We start from the raw sequence: 22,064 nt of genomic DNA on the forward strand, positions 1-22,064 counted from the left end.
TGTGAAGTTCATTCTTGACCTTAGAAATAGTAGTTTACTATCAGCCTAAGCCAAAGTTCAACGAGGCAAAAGTGAGCATGGCTCACATACCCCCCCACTCACTACTTAACCCCTACTAAAGTAGGGCCAAAGGTTTTGCCCTTTTGGAATTAATGCCAAAAGGAACAACTAGACCACACTCCCAACCATCTTACCAAATTTGAAGTTCCTAAGTGAAATCGCTTTTGAGTTGTACTCCGGAAACGAAAGTGTGACATGCGAACGGACGGAAGGACGGAAGGACGGACGGAAGGACGGAAGGAAGGACGGACGGAGTGCTATATACCCCCAACTACATTGTGGCGGTGGTATAATCAATATTTGTGAACATGATCTCCTCTCTCTCAAAGCCTGAAACCAGGGAAGTACGTCTCACATTGTGATGTCATAGGGCATAAATAAATCATTTTAAAACTAAAACTAAACTTTAACTAAACTAAAATTGAACCCGTCCTTTCCCAGTGAACTTTATTCAATTCTGGTGTTGTTAGCTGGGAAACAGAAAATGTTCCCATATACTCAGAACATCTCCCTGGGGGCTCTCAGTGTGATCTAGAACATCTCTCCCACTCATTGTCTATGGGGCAGCTCCACACTTTATACCAGATGACAACACAGGTTTTGGGAGAGAGTTGTTCATGTTTCCTGATATGTTTTTGGACTGTCTTTGACCATATGAACAATGTGTATGAATATTGAAAATGGGCGTACTTCTCCTTTAAATTGTTCATAACAACAATGCCTCAGTTCATGGTTCAGTACTGCAGCATGGAACTAACCTGGACCCTGATTGGCTGACAATACCAGAGAACAGTTTACACATGTCAAGGTTACAACGGTCCTTAAAGTAAAAAGAAAGTCTTACACACACACACACACACACACACACACACACACAGGAAGGTGATAAGCGGGTACAAATGCTTCAAAACTGCATGACTGCAAGAAACCAATCAAGACTTGTCCAAGACTAACCACTCTCACCCTGATCTAATATCCAGAAACAGAGGAGCCGCCTTTAAACTCAAACCGGTGATAAAAGGTTTCACAGTCAGAGGCAGGTTGGTTTTAACATGCTTGGCTGACACAGATCTTGTGACTCAGTATCAACAGTGGACCGTCCACAGCTCTGCCTTGTTGACCTTTCACCATCTGTCCCAAATGACACGGCCCGGCCGGTGGACTGACAGACTGCACGGAGCGGCATGTGACCGCTGCAGGTACACAACGACCGTCTGCTTACTCAATGCACAGTTGATTTGGGTCATTTAGGTTCCACCTGGTCTCTCTAGGAGTAGAGTATCATTTTCTCGGCTAATCCTGCAGCACATGACTGTACACTCAGTGCCAACTTCCATAACTTATTTTTGCTAAAATGCGATCTGCATGGTGCTGTTAGCTATACCTCGCTGTCTCTGGTCAGCTTTTCAATCTCAATATAATCTGGTTAACAGTTTGCTACCTTTGTGGTATTAATACTAATAAAGCCTGTTCAAACTGGAGTCTTCCAACCGAAATTGATGTAAACTTAAGTTAGTCTGAAATTAGTGTCACACTGGAGGCTGCAGAACAGAACCTGAGGTTTTGCAGAATCATTTAAAATGACATATCCATAATGAGTCTATCGATGCGCCTAACGGCCCAAAATGCGGTTGACACGGAGGACGGTAAGGTTGCTTCTTTGGTGCCGCCGAAGTTCCCATCTGACCAATGGTGCCAAACTGACAGGAGTGAATTCTCTCTTTCACTTGAAATTACAGGATGAAATCAGCATAAACCTGGCTGACGGGTACCCACGCACAAGATTTACTCCCCCACAGGAAGGGCTGTATACATGGATTTAACCCAGCACACATACACTTTCATGTTTTCCATTCCACATCTGTGTGCAACAAATGGAAAACCCAAAGGGGTAAACGTCATGCTCTCAGTTTTTAATGCTTTCATTTCACAGCTTTTTTTCCCGCTGTAGAATTAATATTCCTTTTTCTGGCTCCGTGATTAGAAAAAAAACATCATGAGGAAAAGTAGGAGGCACAGTGGGACACTAGAGTGCACAGACAGGATCTCCACCTATGGCCGCCTGCTGTGAAATGGCAGGAAGCCACCGCCGGCAAATCCTGCTGATCTCGTTGTAAGCTTACTGTTTTACTGTACAGCACGGGGGCTCGGTGCAGGAAGTGGGCACATTACTGCACTTCCACGCCCACAACTCCCCCCCCCCCCGTCGCCTCCCCGTCCCCGTCGCCTCCCCGTCCCTCCACCACTACACCAACCCCCCTCCCAACCACCTGTGCTGGTCTCACAGGATGTCCCCCTCCAACCCTCTTCTCCTCCCTCACACAAACTCCTTTACAGCTGCACTTCTTCACCAAACCACAGGCTGAACACGCTTTGTTGTTTTACACTCCGCTGCTTTAACGACGTCAACGATGATATGATATTTGGTTTACTGGAAGCTGCCTCAAAATGCATGCAGTCGTTAAGAGATGGGTACACCCCCCAAAAACTAGAAATAGACTTTCTACAGAGGAAGTTTACGAGGATTACTCTATTCATATAATATGATCACTTGTTTTTAGACTGTTTGTTTTAGAACGTTCTTTTGGCTTTTAAAGAAAACCATATTCATATTTCTCAAAGTAGAAACTCCATCGCAAATTGCGATCTAAGAAATTTCATATTATTCTATTCATAATAATATGAACACTGTTTCTGGAAAGATGTTGCTGTTGAATTTTTGGAGGTCTTAATTCAAAGCAATCCGGGTATTGAGATTAAAACACGTATGAAGTGCTTAAAAGTTTAAAGATCCCATTATAAAAAAGTGAGATTTTCATATTTTTTTTTTATTATAAAGCAGACTTAAGTCCTATATTAATACTGTGAAAGTATCGAAATGCTCAATCCACAGGGAAATACACACAGCCCGTATTCAGAAATTATGCATTTGAAACAAGCTGTCAGGATTTCTGTCCATTTGTGATGTCACAAATATACAATATTTAGACCCTTTACACAGATTTAAACGTAAACATTCTAAATGTGTCCCGTTTTATTCCTGGTTGCAGTGTATGTGAATGTCATCAGCTGACAGGAAGTACACATGGACCCAAGCTGTTGCCTAGCAACGCAATTCTGTTGCAATTTCGTCGCAATTCCGTCGAAATGCGCTAAAACAGAGCGTTTAAGACAGAGGGTAAATACAGGCATATTCGGGCTGACAGTATGAGGAAAATAACGTTGTTTTTTTAACATTACAGCATGTAAACATGTTCTAGTAAAAACACAAAATACAAGTATGATCCTGAAAATGAGCATAATATGGGACCTTTAATTTGGAAATTTCAACCAGGTCTTCATACCTAAACCTAAACGGTCACGTCACCCAGAGGTTTCTGAAGAGCCGTTGCAATGTTGATATAAAAACAATCATTCATTCAACTACACCTGCATTGTATTGAGGTTTAGGCAGAAATCTCTAAACCAGGACAGATAATACCAAAACTATCTGCATGCAGAGATACCACGAGGGTTTTGTTGTACATTGAATGAACTCTCACTTTAAAAATGGATGTTGTGCAGTAGAGTTCATGATCTTATGTTACCGTCAAGTTCACGATTGTTCAGCGTTAATGATGTACATGTACCAAGAGCATTGTCATATCAGCTCACAAAGCAAACAAGAGATCCCATTGTTGCGCGTATCGAGTGATCAATAGTTCTTCCCCGACACTTTGTTTACTCCGACCTCAGCGAAGCATGCCTATTATTGTCTATTTATACTACGTTCATCAGCCACAGATGTCAGAGCTCCGTGTTAACATGCCTTGCAGACACAATGGGAGTGTTTTGTTTGTCTCCGACGTGCAAGGCAGCACAAATAAATCCGTCTAGGGAGGAATTCTGACCTCTGCCACCTCCGAGTTCACAGCGATCACTGTGAGGGGCTCTGGTGGACGGACGGCAACGTCCTGCCACGAGGGTCATCCCCGGCTCCCTCCCCTCCTTCACTAAAACAATGATCTCACTCCCCCGTACCAGGAATCCGCTGATTGTTTGAAATACCTTCCACTACGCTCGGCTGAGCACCACTTCTTTTTCCCATCGACCCGAGGTGGGGGAAAACAAAACGACCTTGGCAGGAAACGTCCAGCCCTCTAGCAAGATGGGAACTAGCTGCATTCAGCCCCCTCACAACTAATGGTTTAAATTACAGTCAGTGTAACTCAGTGAGACTCATTGGAAAACACACAGGGAATGACTTCTGGCAGGGAAGTGAGGAGTCTGAGATTGATGCTGAAGGTAAGATGTGGCCATCCGATACAGGACTTTGAGGCCAATATTAATATTTGAGAAGAATAAAAATCCAAAAACAACATATCATCTGATATTCTTTTTTTTATACGTAACGTTACATAACATAAAACCTTACGTAAAAACAGTTTACAGCAAATATATCATTATGAATGGTAAAAAGCACTGCAATTGAAATTATTTTAACAAATAACTATATATAAAAAGGAGCACTTCTTTTTTTGGTAAGGACCAAAATTTGTCCATTGATTATTGATAACAGTCAAAAAGGGGGGACCTACTCAATATTAAGCAGGTGGTCATAATGTTATGGCTGATCGGTGTATAATATCTGTTGTAATCCTATAGCAGAAAGTGTTGGCCTACCAATGTACTGGTCGGGCTCTACAAAGGAACACCTGGACTCTGAGTGTCTGTTCTTGGAGACAGATTGGACAGTGTTTCACTCCAAATAAACTGTGATACCATATTTATCACAGTAACTTTATCACAGTAGTGATAGTAGAGTCGGTCTGGGTTATTTGGAGTACCATAGAACCATAAACCATAAACAGTGGTTGTGTCATATTCACAAACCGTAACAGAGAGAACACTGATGATTTTCTTATCGTTGCAGTGTGCACCTCAATGTCAGTGAAGAGAACAAAAAGGTTTCACATAAGGATCTGACCTCAAACTTCACAGGAAGAGGAAGAACACAACAGTATTCTTCTGTGTGTGCAGGACGACGGAGAAACATGTCGAAACTGACACTTTTTCACTCCAACGTCATTTACACAGACGGCTTTATATTTAGAAAGCATCAACTAATACCTGTATTCTGTCACCAACTGTCGTATTTACAGATGTGTTACCTGTGTTAGGTGTCACTTGGCTTGAAGAAAAATCACAAATTAGTAAGTTAGAAGTTAGGGAAAAAACTTTTTTCAGTTTTAGCGAGGAGGTTTAAGTGACTCTGAGTTCAGCACTTTACCACCGAGCTCTTTATGTAGGCTTGTTCACGACACTGCAACTTCTTATCTTATCTCATCTTATCTTACTACTACTGTATATTTACTTTTACTTCACTTCACTCTTACTACATGTACAGATTAATTCATTTTCACGTCTTTATAAAAGCACATGAATTAATTTAATTTTGACGTTTCCTTTAATTGAATTACATTTTGGTTTGTTTGTCTCTATATGGCTGCACGAATAATCAACATTTTATTGAAATTTTCAAATAGCAAGGATGTGCAATATTTGTCAAAGTGAAATGTATCAAAATAGCATTTTAAATTAATTTCCTGGCCTGCACATCATATTCTACAGACTTAAGAAATCCTCTTTGTTTGGTGCAGATCCCTGAAAAAAATCACACCATCATTTTTTTAATATGTTTTTCAATGAAAATGAGAACAATGATGTAAAAAATGATCATTCCATATAATATCGCAAATCATATCGCATTTGCAATATCAGTCAAAATTATCACAATTATATATTTTCTTTCAAAATCATACAGCGCTTTTTATTAGTTAGCAGAATATCTCAAAATATCAAAGACATTTGGTCTTTTTTTTATTATATATTATATTTAGCAAAAAGGTAAGTAGAATTTGGTGCAGGTCCTAGAATTTCAAAATACTTTTTTCTTGCACTTTTCTGATAAACTACTTGAATTAAATTATTATTTTTTTGACTAAAATATTCATATTTCTCTTATTAAATACAGACTGGCATATTCCTGTTAGATACAATCATTCAAAGGAATTAGATAGATAGATAGAAACACTTAGGTCCTACCCCCCCCTCCCCCTTTTTATAGCTTAATCACTTAAATAACAAAATTAGTGTTTATCACATATACACAGAAATAATCATCTTAATATATAAAACAAAAATAAAAACAACATCTATTAGTAATACTAAAAATGTAGTTACATTTCAAAGTTTTTTTTTGACTTTGGAAGCAGCTATTGATGAAACAATCTCACCTCCAGTTCCATTTAGTAGCTGTTCTGGAGCTTTCAGTCACATCACACGATCTCCACGATGCTAACGCAGATCATGTGATATGATCGAAAGCTCCAGGACAGCTACTAAATGGACCTTGAACTAGAAATATAGAACACAAAATCTGATTTGACTGTCAAACAAAAAAACTAAAAGCACAAGAGTTCTGCAGCACGATGAGACCGAGACCGTATGAGTGATCAGGTTTAGGTCAGACTGAAGCAGCCAGTGGAGCAGTGGCTGTTCTCTGGTCAGTGAGAGCCTCCACCTTATATGTGTGACTCAGCGGCCACGAAGAGAGAAAACTGCTGACAGACAAGAGGAGGACTTTAAATTGGAACTACTACTTCAGCTTCAGCGTTCCCCAGGAGTACACAGAGAGGATGTCTGACCCCAGAGACACACTCTGTTTACACCGCCGCCTCGCTTTCACAGCAAACTGCTCTAATGTGATATGGTATGCATATCATTTCTACGGTGGCAGCAGGGGGGTTGGCCACTGGGGAGCACACAGACAACAGTGTTTACTATGAATAACCTCAGCAACCTGAAGAAAATCCAACATGAATATATGGAGGAGCGGGCCTATATATCTGCATGCAGCGCTAATGGCTCCATTACTGTTACCAAGGTGAATACCTAGACACAACCAAAGCACTTGATGTGACTTTTTTGGCCGCTGTTTTCCCAGTGTGCTTGTGGGGTGGGGGGTGGGGGAGTAGTGCACATGTCATTTATTGTGCGACATTTGGAATAATAAAAGAAAGACCACACACGAGCCGGTGGAATATAAAACAACATGCAAAAGCTTCATCAAAGGACTTCCTTAAATATGGACGTGTGTGTGTGTGTGTGTGTGTGTGTGTGTTGGATGTGTGTTTAGGAGCAGAAACAACCGTCAGCGTCACACGTGCTAAAGTTTCAGAGCTACTTTTATCAAGAGAGGTGTCCCAGGGACGATTTCACAACTGATCTGTCCAACTGACAGCAGAAAAAATGACAGATAATTAGGGCCACTGAAATTAATTCTGAAAATGAGAATTTTGATTTGAACTTCTGAGTACAAAATGAGAAATATGAGAATTGAGATTAAAGTCAAAAGATAGTGCCCTCAAAAACTCCACAGTCCATGCCATGGACACCACTTTCTGCTAACAATCCCACAGTACAATGCTCCACATTTGACAGATATGAAAATGAATGTTGAGTGACTCTGCAGCTGTCAGTGGTGATATAAAAATGATGATGATGATGATTAGTAAGTGTCCAAAACCTCAAGTTCCTCATCACTATTGAGTGTGAGTAGTGAGTGAGTGAACATGGGACTGATTTCAGACACAGTAGCATTGTTTTCTTTTACTCAGAATAATAAATACATCGGAGTTACATTTTTCAAACTTAATTAATCATGACAAGAAAAATTGAGAATTCTCAATTTAATTTGAGAATCTTCTAAATATAGCGAAAATTCTAAGAATTGAGCTAAATCCGAATTATCAGAATCATGTCAGAAATCTCAAGAAAAATAGTGATAAGATATCTTAGATTTAAGTCCATTTTCAAAATTCAGAAACCTAAATCTGAGGTCAAAGTATGAATAAAAATCATCGTAAAAGTTCTGCCAGTGAAATAAAATGTTTATCTTTTCCTCTGAATTTATTTTTACAATTTGGGAGAGGATCGGTGGCCACGTGGCCACAACTGAAATGAACACCTGAGAGAATAATGAGAGCTGTTGCCATGTTACGGAGGCAATAGAAAAGCTCTCAATCCCGCATTTAGCACCTTTTACTCCGTTTACCAAGAATAAAGTCTCAGAGAGATCAGACTGATTTTGCACCCCAAACAGTGTTTGATGTTTCTGCAGATTCTGGGGGGACGATTAAGGCAAACGTGTGAATAAAACTAAGTTCCTGAAATGAACACATTACGAGAAGAAAATGAGAGTTGATTTCTGAATTCTGAGACGAATGTGAGAATTCTGAGAATTGAGATTTATTTCAGTATCGTGTCAGAAAACACAAATTTCTGAATTAACTTGTGAATTTAACTCAATCCTGAATTTAATTCTGAAATGGATTAATACTATCAAAAAAAGAGAATTCTGATATTTAAGTGATAATCCAAAACATTGTGGAAAAACTCATTCATGTCAAAACTGTTTACAGACTTAAATCCAATCGCGTATTAAAAACAACGCCAAGAATGAACTCATCATTTTGTTGTAATGCTGATATTAAACCCTGAATTTAGTCTCAGCAGCTCAGTTTAAACAGAACCTCGCCAATGCTCTCCAGTCCTTGTGCCAGTAGTCGTAGTAGTGCTGCACTAATCCAATACAAACAGGTCATTACGCTGCGCTAAATGTTTTCTCTTCATTCACTGAACGCCACTTTACACACAGCTCATTCTTCTTAACTGCTTCAATAGCTACAAAACCTCATACCCTCCCCTTCTTCCACCCTCCCAAATGTGTTATTTTCCAAAGCTATTAGAGCCAGATGTGCATCATTTTATTAGCTCAACATGTTTTGCATAGTTGTAAACGTATGGGTGACCACAGGACGGGTTTACTAAAGAGGATTAAACTCAGAGTTCAGAGGGCCAAGCTCTCTCTCTCTCCGCTGCTGGAGGCAACAGGACAACAAGTCTGTGAGATCATCGAATAGCTTTGACGCAGGATGATTTACGCATCTTGATAATTTCTTACAGAAGAAAAAGAGAAAAAAAACAAACCAAAACAATCAGAAATGTGCCTGTGGTGTTTTAGATTTGATAGCTTCTTGGCAAGTGTCTCCGTTGAGCAGCGAACACACAGACAAGCACTGACTCTGCAACCGCAGACTGATGGCAGCTGGGTCTGCCCGGGATAATGCAGTCTGATTTCACATGGTGCACATCGCTGCCGTGAACGGTGGGAGAAGAAGAATGAGCAGCCATGATATGATGGAGAGAAGAAGGGATTACAAAAGAGAGAAAGAGAGAGAGAGAGAGAGAGGGGAAACAACAGCCCTCGGTGTAAAGTGCAGCAGGATCTTAGATTTCTCCCAGCAGTGCTGTTCCATCGACGCCTCACTCTGGCAGCAGCCCAGTCAAACATGCCTTTGTGCTGACGTGGGAGAGCTATGGGAACATGTTTTTTTTTTTCTGGCCGAGGCACTGACTTGGGATGTTGAGCTGAGCTGGTGGGGGTTACTTAATATCCTCAGTGATGCAAACGATCCTTTAATGATGCAGAGAGGAAAAAAAAAATTGATGTGAGCGACGGGGATTTGCAGCTTTTTGTTCATTTCTTTAAGGGAAGATCTGCTTCTCTTCTGCTGTGATTCAGAAGAATCCAAAAATGGTGCAGTTTTTAGCACCTTAAAGGGCTGCTTGGAGAAATCCATCTCACAAAGAGATCCCTCCATCACATCCTACTTCCAACTGCAATTTCATGAATCATTAACCCATAAGTGCTTGGTTACTTTTGAACGCAAGCGGCGTCTTTTGTCATCACCATTTTAATTAGCTCGGTAGGAACTTTAGCAACATAAAAGATGATTACTATACTGGCTCAGCGGAAAAGCCGGAGGAGCAAGCAGACTCATATAGGCCCTGGACGCTATACAGTTCAGAATGGATAGCATGAAGGGGGTCCGGCAGGGTCACGTGAAGGGATCCTGTTGCCGTGTGGGATTTCAGCTGAGGCTGGGAACCCTGAGGGACTCATTATGTCGAGATCCCCAAAACAGCCTCGCTCTCAGACTGAGAGATGTTCCCAAGCCGAGCTCAACTTGAGAGATGTTATCCTTGTTATATAATAACAACGTTTTAAAGGACATCAGTGGGGTCTTGCTCGATTTATTTTGATGCACATGCAGTGACAGATTGTCGGGGCCGGACAAAATAGAGGGGGAGGAGGAAGCTTTAAAATCTTCCTAAATTTTTTGTGCATATTTTTTATTGTTATAAATTGTGGATGCTTTAACCGAAAAGAGAGGTGTAGCTCCTATTTTAGACATTTATGTCATGTCTTGGGTATTTTTTCTGGGAGTATGAGGTCTTTAACACCTTGGGAGGAGTTAAATTGTTCAATTAAAATCATGGTGAATATTTTAAAAGCTGATTCCAGTATTTTACGACTCATTTGGCTCATCTTTAAGCAAATGAAATAAAAGAATACATTAATTAATTAACTTTAACAGCATTTTGACCTCCATATCACCAAGTATACAGAAAATATGATACTCAATAGATAACTGAAAAAATCAAATACAAAAAAATTCAACTAGTTAGAAAATATTGGATTCCTTTTTTGTTCCTCCAGAAGAGGTGGTCAATCCTATAATGATAATATACTCATATCATGCTGTCATTTTATACAAATGAATCATTCAGATAGAATTTTAATTAGAAGTTAACAAATGTTATTGCAGTTTTGGTTCATTTTGAACATATAAAAAATGTGCGGATAATTTGTGATTAATCACGATTAACTGTGGACAATCATGCGATTAATCGCGATTAAATATTTGAATCAACTGACAGCCCTAGTAAAAATATTCGTATTCACATTTTGATATTGATTTAAAGGATAGCTATCACAGTAATTGGCTGCGTTTGTTGTGTACGCTGACTTAGAAGTAATAATATCATGCCACAAAAAGGCATATTTCCAGAAGTAAAGTAAATGGGAGATTAAAAATGACTGTACAACAATGGGTATTCTCTGGATCCAGGTATCAGCTGAGGATGTCTCTAATGATCCCACCACATGCAAACTATATTTAAAGGTGCTAAATTCCAAATTCAGAGCATTAATACAGCAACAAACAACTATTGTCTCTGTAAAGATGTCTACCTGAGCAGAGAATGAAGTCTCTCTCCTTCTGTGTGTGTTATAATCAGAGCTTCTCTGTGCTTTGTTGATATCGCCGGGCAGGCCGCGTGCTTTTAGTGCATGTGAGCGTGCACTGCAATATTGCCCCCCCCCCCCCGCTGGTTAACACTGTAAGCTCTGTCAGCACTGTTGCCGTTGTTTTCACTGTCAGCTGCGAGCTGCCGGCTCAGCCGTCACCATGTTGAGAGCTGTATGGAAGCAATAGAAATGCTCTGACTTCCATATTGAGCACATTGAAAGAGTCTGATAAAACCAGAGGTTCCTACTCTAGCAAGAAGAAAAACAAAAAAAACACCATGCTAAAATGTCTATTTGCAAAACTTTAAATGTCTTATTCCACATAGTATCCTGAGCAGACTAAAAACATTGCTCACATACACTGGTCTGTGAACAGATCTCAACGGGAAACTTGACTGATGTTTGTTGAGAAATATGTCTCAATTCTGACTGTATTTCGACATTTTTAAATGTATTATTATTGTTATTGTTATGATATAGACCTACTGTATAACATTTGCTACCAAGGTCAAAATGTCCCTTTTTTTCAGTGAATTCCTCTCTTTATTTGGTGGACAAAGAAAAGAGTGAATGGTGATGCAGAGAGATAAATACTGGATAATTCCGATGCTAATATAAGCAGGAGAAATAAAGCCTGGCAGACATGATGAAGTGGCATTTAAGCCTGACTGAGTCACTGTGGGGTTTTACACTTTTGGACACCCCTCCTCCCCCCACCCCTTACAATAAGCAGGGGATTGCCAGAAAGGCAGCTCACTATAGCCTATACTGTACAGAACAAAAGGATCCCTGCGTAAAAACTCTGCGCATGAGTGCTGCCGCTTTGCACGTGTTGTGAAAGCAGAGCGGACGACAATGTGTTCTCATCTTTAAAAATGTCAATGATTAAATATCACTATCTGCAGCACGCGCTCGAAATCATCTGCAGCAAGGACTCATGGAATATCCAATAATTAGCTATATTTCAGATAAATAAGAGCATGATGTGAGGGATGATTGAGGGTGGGTGGATGGAGATGCTGTGATCCTCTCAGTGCTTAGTGCCATCAGCAGCGCGTTGCATCAGCACAAACAGACAAAGAGGCTGTCGGATGTCACTGCTCCACCAAAATGCTGCATCACTCCCTCCACTCCCTTATGATATCGGGCACCTCATCATCGAGTCCAAACACGTGGCGATCAAACAATTATAGTATCCAGAAAATAAACACATCTCGTCTTCTTATTTTGCGCCAAGACGCAGCGCATGCCTGCTTGGACACCGAGAACACACTCTGCCTTGTGTTATTCCACGAGAGATTCAGAAAAGCAAACAGATGACAGATGAAAATGTATTCTCATTGTAAAGTTTGTCACACAGAAGTCACACTGGATATGGAATAATGTATATTCAACGGATGCGTAAAAGCATGCGTCATCCAACAGCTTGAAGGGATTTTTTAACAAAAAAGGTGTTCCAACCACAAAAAAACCCCTCTTTTTATTCTTTATCACCGACTTGCATCACAGAATAATTCACCATGCACATCGCTGACTCCTCCATAACAAGACTGACAACAGAGACTGACTAAGCCACTATACTGCAGCACTCATCCACATGACAATGCTTAAAGGACCGTGCGTAAAGGCGCAGCTGTTTTTATATTATATACAGTCACCGCTTGATTTCATTATAAAGTGATGTGTTGTTTTTTTCTCGGCAGGTTGATTGGGAGTTTAGGGCTGGCTCCAGATCTGTTTTTTAACATAAGGGGTTAATGATAATGAAAATACGGGGCTCTTAAAACGACACCGTCGAGTTGAGATGATTCCATTGGCTGTCGGAGCAAATAAGGCTCGTCCTTCTTACACAGCACATATTTTGATGATTTTTTTTTTTTTATGTGGATTTAATGAGCATTAGTCAATCATTTCCAGACAGGGAAAGATCAGCAAAAAAAATGCTGACAATAATAATAATAATGATAAAAAACAATAATAATAATGTTTTATTTAGCTGCAAATGAATTTGCTGACATGTAAGTGACTGAGGGAGGTGTTTTAATAATGACGCTGCCAGTGACAGCAGCAGTCTTGTTTTATAGAGTATTTAGTGGAGCAGCAGCAGCAGCATGCTGACTGACCCTCATCGTCAGGGATCACCGACAGAAATCTAGTTTTGCAAAAAGCAGAGAAAAAGGAGCGCTCACTCACTGCGGACTGACTCAAAGCACAACAGGATGTGGTTCACAGAGTTGTGTTTCACTCCTGAACCCGCGTTCACACCCCAAACACACACTACACATACACCCCTTCAATATTCACACCACCGCTAAGAGCTTTCAGGAGTCATGCATGCGGTTTTACTCTTGTTTTCTCCTTCTATAGTTTCTATAGTTTCTCCAGTGAGGAGGATCCAGGAGGACGCACCGCAGCCGGGGCTGTATGGAGCGCACCGCTCACACACTTTTTACAACTCGGAGATTCACTCATATAACAACAGCCAGAGAGAGAGAGAGAAACGTGCATGCCAGCTCACCTTTTAGCTCTCTTACTCTGCTCGTATTCCAGCGCTTTTGTCTGTTGTTTCCCACATGAGTTCTTTCACATGATGCCTCCTCGCTGTGTGTCGCGTCCTCGGAGCCTCCGGAGGCTGCAGGCTGGATAGATAGATACTGTAGGTGACTTCACTTCTTCTTCTGCTGCCGCTGAACCGCTTATTTCTCACTTAAAAAAAAAAAAAAAAACACAACAACGTCTGTGACTCTCTACGGTCGACTGCGCGTGCGCGCGCGTGTGTGCGTGTGTGTGCGTGCGTGCGTGTTGCTCCAGCGCGCGGCGTGCCGCTCCGTCTTCTTCGCTTGTTTGTTACACTCGACTGGATGGAACGCCTACTCTCTCTCTAGCCGCTACATTGTTGACATTCGGCCGCTGACGTCACTCTCTATCTGTCCCCCCCCCCCCCCTCCTCATTCACAACATAGTCAGCGCGCGGCGCGCTTTGCGTTGGAGGCGCGCGCGTTACTCCCTGGAACGTGCGTAACGGAGTTTGGAGAATCGCACTTTACTGGCTGCTCGCTCAGATCCCTCCTCCTCATGCTCCTCGTTGCTGCTTCGGCGGACTAGACCCCCCTCCCCACACACACACATACACACACGCACACGCACACACACACAGAGCGAGAATATGACGAAAGATGACACAAGGCATTTTTTCACAAGCTGCAGACGCAAGCTTTGTTGTTAAAATATATATATATACATATATGACAATTACTGTCACAGCCGTTATATAAATATGATTCAAATATTTATCTTTGATTAATCGCAAATGAATCGCATATTTTTTTATCTGTTCAAAATGTACCTTAAAGGGAGATTTGTCAAGTATTTAATGCTCTTATCAACATGGGAGTGGACAAATATGCTGCTTTATGCAAATGTATGTATATATTTATTATTGGAAATCAATTAACAACACAAAACAATGATAGATATTGTCCAGAAACCCTCACAGGTAATGCATTTAGCATAAAAAATAATATACTCAAATCATAACATGGCAAACTGGGACTGAGACTTCATTCTCTGCTCAGGTAGACATTACTCCTCTATATCTTCTCAGTGACAATAGTTGTTTGCTGCTGTATTAATGCTCTGAATTTGGAATTTAGCACCTTTAAATATAGTTTGCATGTGGTGGGATTTTTAGAGACAGCCTCAGCTGATACCTGGATCCAGAGGATACCTGTCTGTTATTGTACAGTCATTTTTAATCTCCCATTTATTTTACTTCTGGAAATATGCCTTTTCGTGGCATAATATCATCACTTCTAAGTCAGCATACACAACAAACCCAGCCAATTACGGTCATAGCAGTCATATAAATCAATATCAAAATGTGAATAAGAATGTTTTTACTAGGGCTGTCAATTGACTCAACTATTTATCTTGATTAATCGCAAATTAATTGCACATTTTTTATCTCTTCAAAATGTACCTTAAAGGTCCCATATTGTAAAAAAGTGAGATTTTCATGTTCTTTTATTATAAAGCAGGCTTAAGTCCTATATAAATACTGTGAAAGTATCGAAACGCTAAACCCACAGGGAAATACACACAGCCCGTACTCAGAAACTCTGCACTTGAAACAAGCTGTCAGGATTTCTGCCCATTCGTGATGTCACAAATATACAATATTTAGACCCTTGACACAATTTTAAACGTAAACATTCTAAATGTGTCCCAGTTTATTCCTGGTTGCAGTGTATGTGAATGTCATCAGCTGACAGGAAGTTCACATGGACCCAAGCTGTTGCCTAGCAACGCAATTCTGTTGCAATTCTGTTGCAATTCTGTTGCAATTCTGTCAAAATGAGCTAAAATGGAGCGTTTCAGACAGAGGGTAAATACAGGCATATTCAGGCAGACAGTATGAGGAAAATACGGGTTTTTTTAACATTACAGCATATAAACATGTTCTAGTAGAAACACAAAATAAAAGTATGAACCTGAAAATGAGCATGATATGGGACCGTTAAAGGGAGATTTATCAAGTATTTAAAACTCTTATCAACGTGGGAATGGGCAAATATGCTGCTTTATGCAAACGTATGTATATATTTATTACTGGAGATCAATTAACAACACAAAACAATGATAAATATCATCCAGAAACCCTCACAGGTACTGCATTTAGCATAAAAAATATGCTCAAATCATAACATGGCAAACTGCAGCCCAACAGGAAACAACAGCTGTCAGTGTGTCAGTGTGCTGACTTGACTATGACTTGCCCCAAACTGCATGTGATTATCATAAAGTGGGCATGTCTGTAAAGGGGAGACTCGTGGGTACCCATTTAACCCATTTTAATTCACATATCTGGAGGTTAGAGGTCAAGGGACCCCTTTGAAAAATGGCCATGACAGTTATTTAGCCTCCTTCCTGACAAGCTATGTGAGTATAATTACACCAAAAATGATAAAGGTCTTAAAACACTTACTTAAAACATAGAGCTGACTGTCAATCATTCACGAAGTCCGATCAAATGGTCAAACTAGGCAGCGCTGATCAAATATGAATCAATATTCTGTTACTGTAATTCCTATTTCTCTCCTCAAGTGTTTTCAGAAACATCTTGTAGTGTACTGTTTAGCTGTAAAATGAGAAAGTTTGTGACCCGTCAGCCATGTTGAGATCAGTTGAGGAAATACCAAGCACCGCCCGCCAGCCGGAGCACAGCCAATAGGAACGCTCTCTCTCTCTGGAATGACCTGTGATTGGTCAAAGTCTCCCGCCACAAGTTCGATTTTCTAAAGCCTGAAAACAGAGCCATGAGGAGGTGCAGTAGTCTAGTTTTCTCTCAGAACACTTGAATTACAACATGCTGAAAGGTTATTATGGAATTTTTGCCCAATGATGCCACAAATATGCTGCCTACCCCCACTTTAATGGTACAAATGTGTTATTATTTAAATGGCCAAACCCAACTGACATACAGTAAATCTTGGCCGTAGGGGTCCGGGTCTGCGGGGCAGTAATCTGCTTTTTGTGGTGCGATGAGCGGTCACATAGTTCTTGCCTATAAAGCGGTGATTTATACGGAAGAATACATTTTGGAATGACAATGTGCAAAAAACTATAATTCCCTATGTTTTGGGGTACTGATGTGAATGCTAATGATACTATAAACTAAGTATTCATTTCCACAGATGCGATACAGGGTTCTATAGAAATGTTCTAATGTTCTAATATTGTAAGATGGAGGGTCAGAATAAAAAACCCGGCAACACCCACTAATATCTGTCTTTTGTCTTCAGTATTTATCGGCTCCAGCTCCAATTGGCAGTGATGGAAACACGACACCTGGATGGACTCGCTCACTTTTGCCCCTTTCTTTGTCATTTCTAGTCATAAATTTTGTCTGTCTCCGTCTAGGCGGCGCTCAAACATCGTTCCAAATAAGTCGGCACCGAGTTTGAAGAGAGACTGAATAAGTAACAGACACAAAAGAGAAATAACCACCGTATAATTTTCACTGGGCTCCAGGCTGCTGTTTTGTGGCGCATTCATGACGTCGAACATGACACACTAGAAAAAAAAAAAATCAGAAAGGCATACTTGTCTACTGGCATCGCCTTTAGCGGGTTTTCCCTGTGTTTAAAAAACCCACATACACACGCTAATTTTGATGGAAAAGGGGTATTAGTGATTGTATTTGGTGGCAAAACCAGTTACGTAGGGGGCTTATTTCTAAGTTTTCAGAAGTGAAAACAGACCAAAGCAAACAAACCCAAATGCAAATGCATGGCGCTAAATGAGCGGAGCAAGGCAGTGGGAGGGAGGTATAAGCTGGAGAGCGCTACTCGGCTTAAACATCAGCAATGTGAGGGAGGCAGGCTTTTTGTTCTGGAAGGAGCTCACATCTTATTTGGACAAGCGAACACTCACTGGAGATGTTTTAATTTCTAATGTAAAAACTACCCCTGGGGAGTTTGCATGTAATTATGAATTATCACAGTACAGCAGACGGCCCCCTTCTTCATAGCAGCCGTCACTTTTCACAGGATATTCCACGAGTGGCATTCAAAGAGCAGCTCCCTGTGCTGCTGCATGCATTAAACTGGCGATTTGGGATGGTGGTGCTGCTGCTGACATCAAAACAATACCACCAACAGGCGTTTGCTGTTGGCATGGAGGGAGTATCATAGTGAGCGAGTTTCAGAAAGAAATGACAGAGAATTGTGCATACTGTATACAAAGGGAGGTGATGATGACTTTTAAATAATGATTGATGAGTAGGGCAACTTATGAAATACAATGTCAAAAATGAAAAATAAGTTTAAAATGTCTCATAATATCATTTATAATTGGGTTTTTTTTATCTTTAACGCACAGGAATTCTTTATTAAATAAGCACCAATGACTATAAACCTTAAATAATACAATTAACTGGAACTCTGTACTCCATGCTACTCCATAGGCATACTCCATACTTTTGGTACTCCATACTCTTCACTACTCCATACGCTACTCTACTCCATAATCTACGCTACACAGCAAGCTACTGTATGCTAATCTATGCTACATGGTACTTTATGCTTCTATGTATGTACATTACGTTCCTTTGTACGTTGCTCTGTACGTTACTCTGTACGTTACTCTGTACGTTACTCTGTACGTTCCTGTGTACGTTACTCTGTACGTTACTCTGTACGTTCCTGTGTACGTTGCTCTGTGTGTTACTCTGTACATTACTCTGCGTGTTACTCTGCACGCTACTCTGTACGTTACTCTGTACGTTACTCTGTACATTACTCTGTACGTTACTCTATACGTTACTCTGTATGTTACTCTGTGCGTTACTCTGTGCGTTACTCTGTATGTTACTCTGTGCGTTACTCTGTATGTTACTCTTCATGTTACTCTGTACGTTACTCTGCACGTTACTTTGTACGTTACTTTGTACGTTACTTTGTACGTTACTTTGTACGTTACTCTGTACGTTACTCTGTACGTTACTCTGTACGTTACTCTGTACGTTACTCTGTATGTTACTCTGTGCGTTACTCTGTATGTTGCTCTGTGCGTTACTCTGTATGTTACTCTTCATGTTACTCTGTACGTTACTCTGCACGTTACTTTGTACGTTACTTTGTACGTTACTTTGTATGTTATTTTGGACTGTACGTTACTCTGTACTGTACATTACTCTGTACGTTACTCTGTACGTTACTCTGTACGTTTCTCTGTACGTTTCTCTGTACATTACTCTGTATGTTACTCTGTACGTTACTCTGTATGTTACTCTGTATGTTACTCTGTATGTTACTCTGTGCGTTACTCTTCATGTTACTCTGTACGTTACTCTGTACGTTACTCTGCACGTTACTCTGCACGTTACTTTGTACGTTACTTTGTACGTTACTTTGTACGTTACTCTGTACGTTACTCTGTACGTTACTCTGTACGTTACTCTGTATGTTACTCTGTGCGTTACTCTGTGCGTTACTCTGTATGTTGCTCTGTGCGTTACTCTGTATGTTACTCTTCATGTTACTCTGTACGTTACTCTGCACGTTACTTTGTACGTTACTTTGTACGTTACTTTGTATGTTATTTTGGACTGTACGTTACTCTGTACTGTACATTACTCTGTACGTTACTCTGTACGTTACTCTGTACGTTTCTCTGTACGTTTCTCTGTACATTACTCTGTATGTTACTCTGTACGTTACTCTGTATGTTACTCTGTATGTTACTCTGTATGTTACTCTGTGCGTTACTCTTCATGTTACTCTGTACGTTACTCTGCACGTTACTCTGCACGTTACTTTGTACGTTACTTTGTACGTTACTTTGTACGTTACTCTGTACGTTACTCTGTACTGTACATTACTCTGTACTGTACGTTACTCTGTACGTTTCTCTGTACGTTTTTCTGTACGTTACTCTCTAACCCATTGAATGTTAGCTGCACCCGCTTTGAATGTTAGCAGCTAACACCAACACGTTCTCATCCCAACTCATCACATACTGCCGCTTTGTCACACCCCTTGGCATCACTTTAGGTTTTGGCCACAAAACCACTATAGTTAGGTTAAGTCTAGGTTTAGAACTGAGACTTTCCTGACTTGCAAAATTATGTTTTAAACTGACAAACATCATATGTGTGATTCATGGCGCAATTCAAACGGGATCAAATAAATAATTGTCTCTATCCGTTGACTACCGTTCATATTTTTTCTGAAATAAGGTCATATGGTGGTCCACCGGAAGGGGCGGGACTTCACCTCTCTATACAGTGCAATTTCTTCCAGTCAGTAGCAAAATATTAATCGCAACTGGTTTCCACAAATATGTCCAGAAAAAACAGTTTCATGCTCTTTTGAAAAATAAAAAAAAAATCACAGAAATAGTTTAGCCTAATTATAGTTGAATATTTCCTTACACAAACAGTGAGGAAAATTCACATTTTAGTTGGATTTTAAACATGCTGTTTCTCGACAGGCTCTGTAAACATTTTTATAGCAGACAGAGGGACCATTTGCTTAATCCAAATGGTACTTTTTTTTACCTGGAAAGTCAGCTTACTTTAAGAACTCAGATGACAGGCACAGATTTCATCTCAGCCTGTCATTTGAAATGAATACATTACTAATAATCTAAAAGTTAAATGTGACAGAGGTGCCCTGAAATATGGAGTTAAATGCTTAAAAAAAAAAAGTACAGGAGAATTGCAATCTGTCAAGGGCTGATTTTGGGGGTCCAGAGAAACAGTTTGACAATCCAGCATGCTAATCCCCTAGATTAGTGAAGGTATTCATATTCATATTCATCCACACAGAAACCTTCAAGACATCTGAGGGGTTTTTAATTCTGAAACCTAAAGTGGAAGCTGCAAATCTGGGCCGGGGGCCTTCAGCAGGCAGGAGCGGCCCCGTGTCTAAAGGGGCTGGGAGACGAGCCTCGACGCCTTTGTCTCAGCGCGGCGCATTCACGGTCTACATCTTCCTCATGCTCCCAATGCACTAAATTCATGAGGAGAATTTAATTACAGACTATGGACTCCCTGAACACACACACACAGACATAGACACACAGTAAGCAATGGCATTCCTGCACTCGATGACCTCTCCGCGAGGCCTTTTCAAGAAAGGCGGCTGACTGAAGCTGGGTGGCGGAAAGGGGGCGGGGGGTGTGGCGTGGGGTGGTGCTTGGGGGGTTAAAGAGTCTACAGTGCGATGGTGCTGGTCTAGCCTTCCCAGCCCAGAGCCCATACTGTGGACAAACACTGTGCTCTTATGTCAGGAAGTCTAATTAGACTTAATAAAAGCAGCATGTGGAAACGTCTGCCATTCCTCCATGACAGAAAGAGGAAGCTCCGTGTATAGAAACTGTGAAACCCTCATCTTAAGGACAAGGCGATGCTGGTGATTGTGCAACATGTGTGGAATGTTATTGTATGGGTTGATAGTTGTCAGAAGAAAATGCGTCCTGTCATGCATGCATTACTGAGAAGCAACTGACGATAGCATGTCCACATCAACGCCATGTGTTACTGGTACAACACTGTCCTGCTCTCAGACACCGTGTCCGACACGGTAGACAGCTGGACGGGAGACAGATTGAGGTATAGTCGGACTGAAAATATTCACTTTATTCTAATGGCTTATTTGTGAATTAAATTCAATCCACTGTTTTTACCGAATTAACCCCTTTATACAGCGTGTTATTTTTTTTTATTGTAAGATAAAGTCACTTCCACCACTTGTGACCACTACTTAACCTTTAAAAAAAACTCAAACATGGGCTAAAAACAAATCAGTCATGGCTTCGGGTTCATCTTGCATTTTATCCAGTTTATTATATGTGGGGCTGTTATTAGTAATGTAACTAATGTGTCCATTTTGTATGTAAAACTGTTGAGAGCTTTTCTGTGTGCTGTCTCGTGGACTGTCCTGTGAGGTGTCCTATAATTGTAAATTAGTTTAGTACCTGCCTTAGGACTACGGATGAAATATTGTTGCTAATTCCGGCATATTTACATTGATGCGTTTTGCTCATATGTTGATTTATGTGCACTGTCCTAATTCAATAAATGAAATAAAAAAAGAACCTTTTCTTTATTCAACAATTTGGGTATTTTACAAAGCTTTTCATTCAACAGCAGCTGCACAGTTTATATCCAGAGCAGTTCTGTAAATTTGCACTGAGAGCAAAACAGGCACATGTATAATCCTGCTCCTTCTTAAGGCAGTGACTCATAGGAAAAGCGTTCAGAGCAAATCCAAAAGCATGAAAAAAAAAAAGCCCTGCTCAGAACGAG

At 40.5% G+C, this 22,064-nt stretch overlaps 1 protein-coding gene across 3 annotated transcripts in view; it reads right to left on the minus strand.

The window, feature by feature from the left end:
* Positions 1–14,139, minus strand: part of bach2b (BTB and CNC homology 1, basic leucine zipper transcription factor 2b) — a 97,164-nt gene extending 83,025 nt beyond the window's left edge. For all 3 annotated transcript variants that reach the window (XM_037750485.1, XM_037750486.1, XM_037750484.1), the window contains exon 1: positions 13,773–14,139. The gene's annotated coding sequence lies outside the window, so the exon portion shown is untranslated. The remainder of the gene's footprint in view (positions 1–13,772) is intronic.
* Between the last annotated feature and the right edge of the window lie 7,925 nt (positions 14,140–22,064).

The sequence above is a fragment of the Sebastes umbrosus genome, chromosome 18 (assembly GCF_015220745.1).
Source record: "Sebastes umbrosus isolate fSebUmb1 chromosome 18, fSebUmb1.pri, whole genome shotgun sequence".
Lineage (NCBI taxonomy): Eukaryota > Metazoa > Chordata > Actinopteri > Perciformes > Sebastidae > Sebastes > Sebastes umbrosus.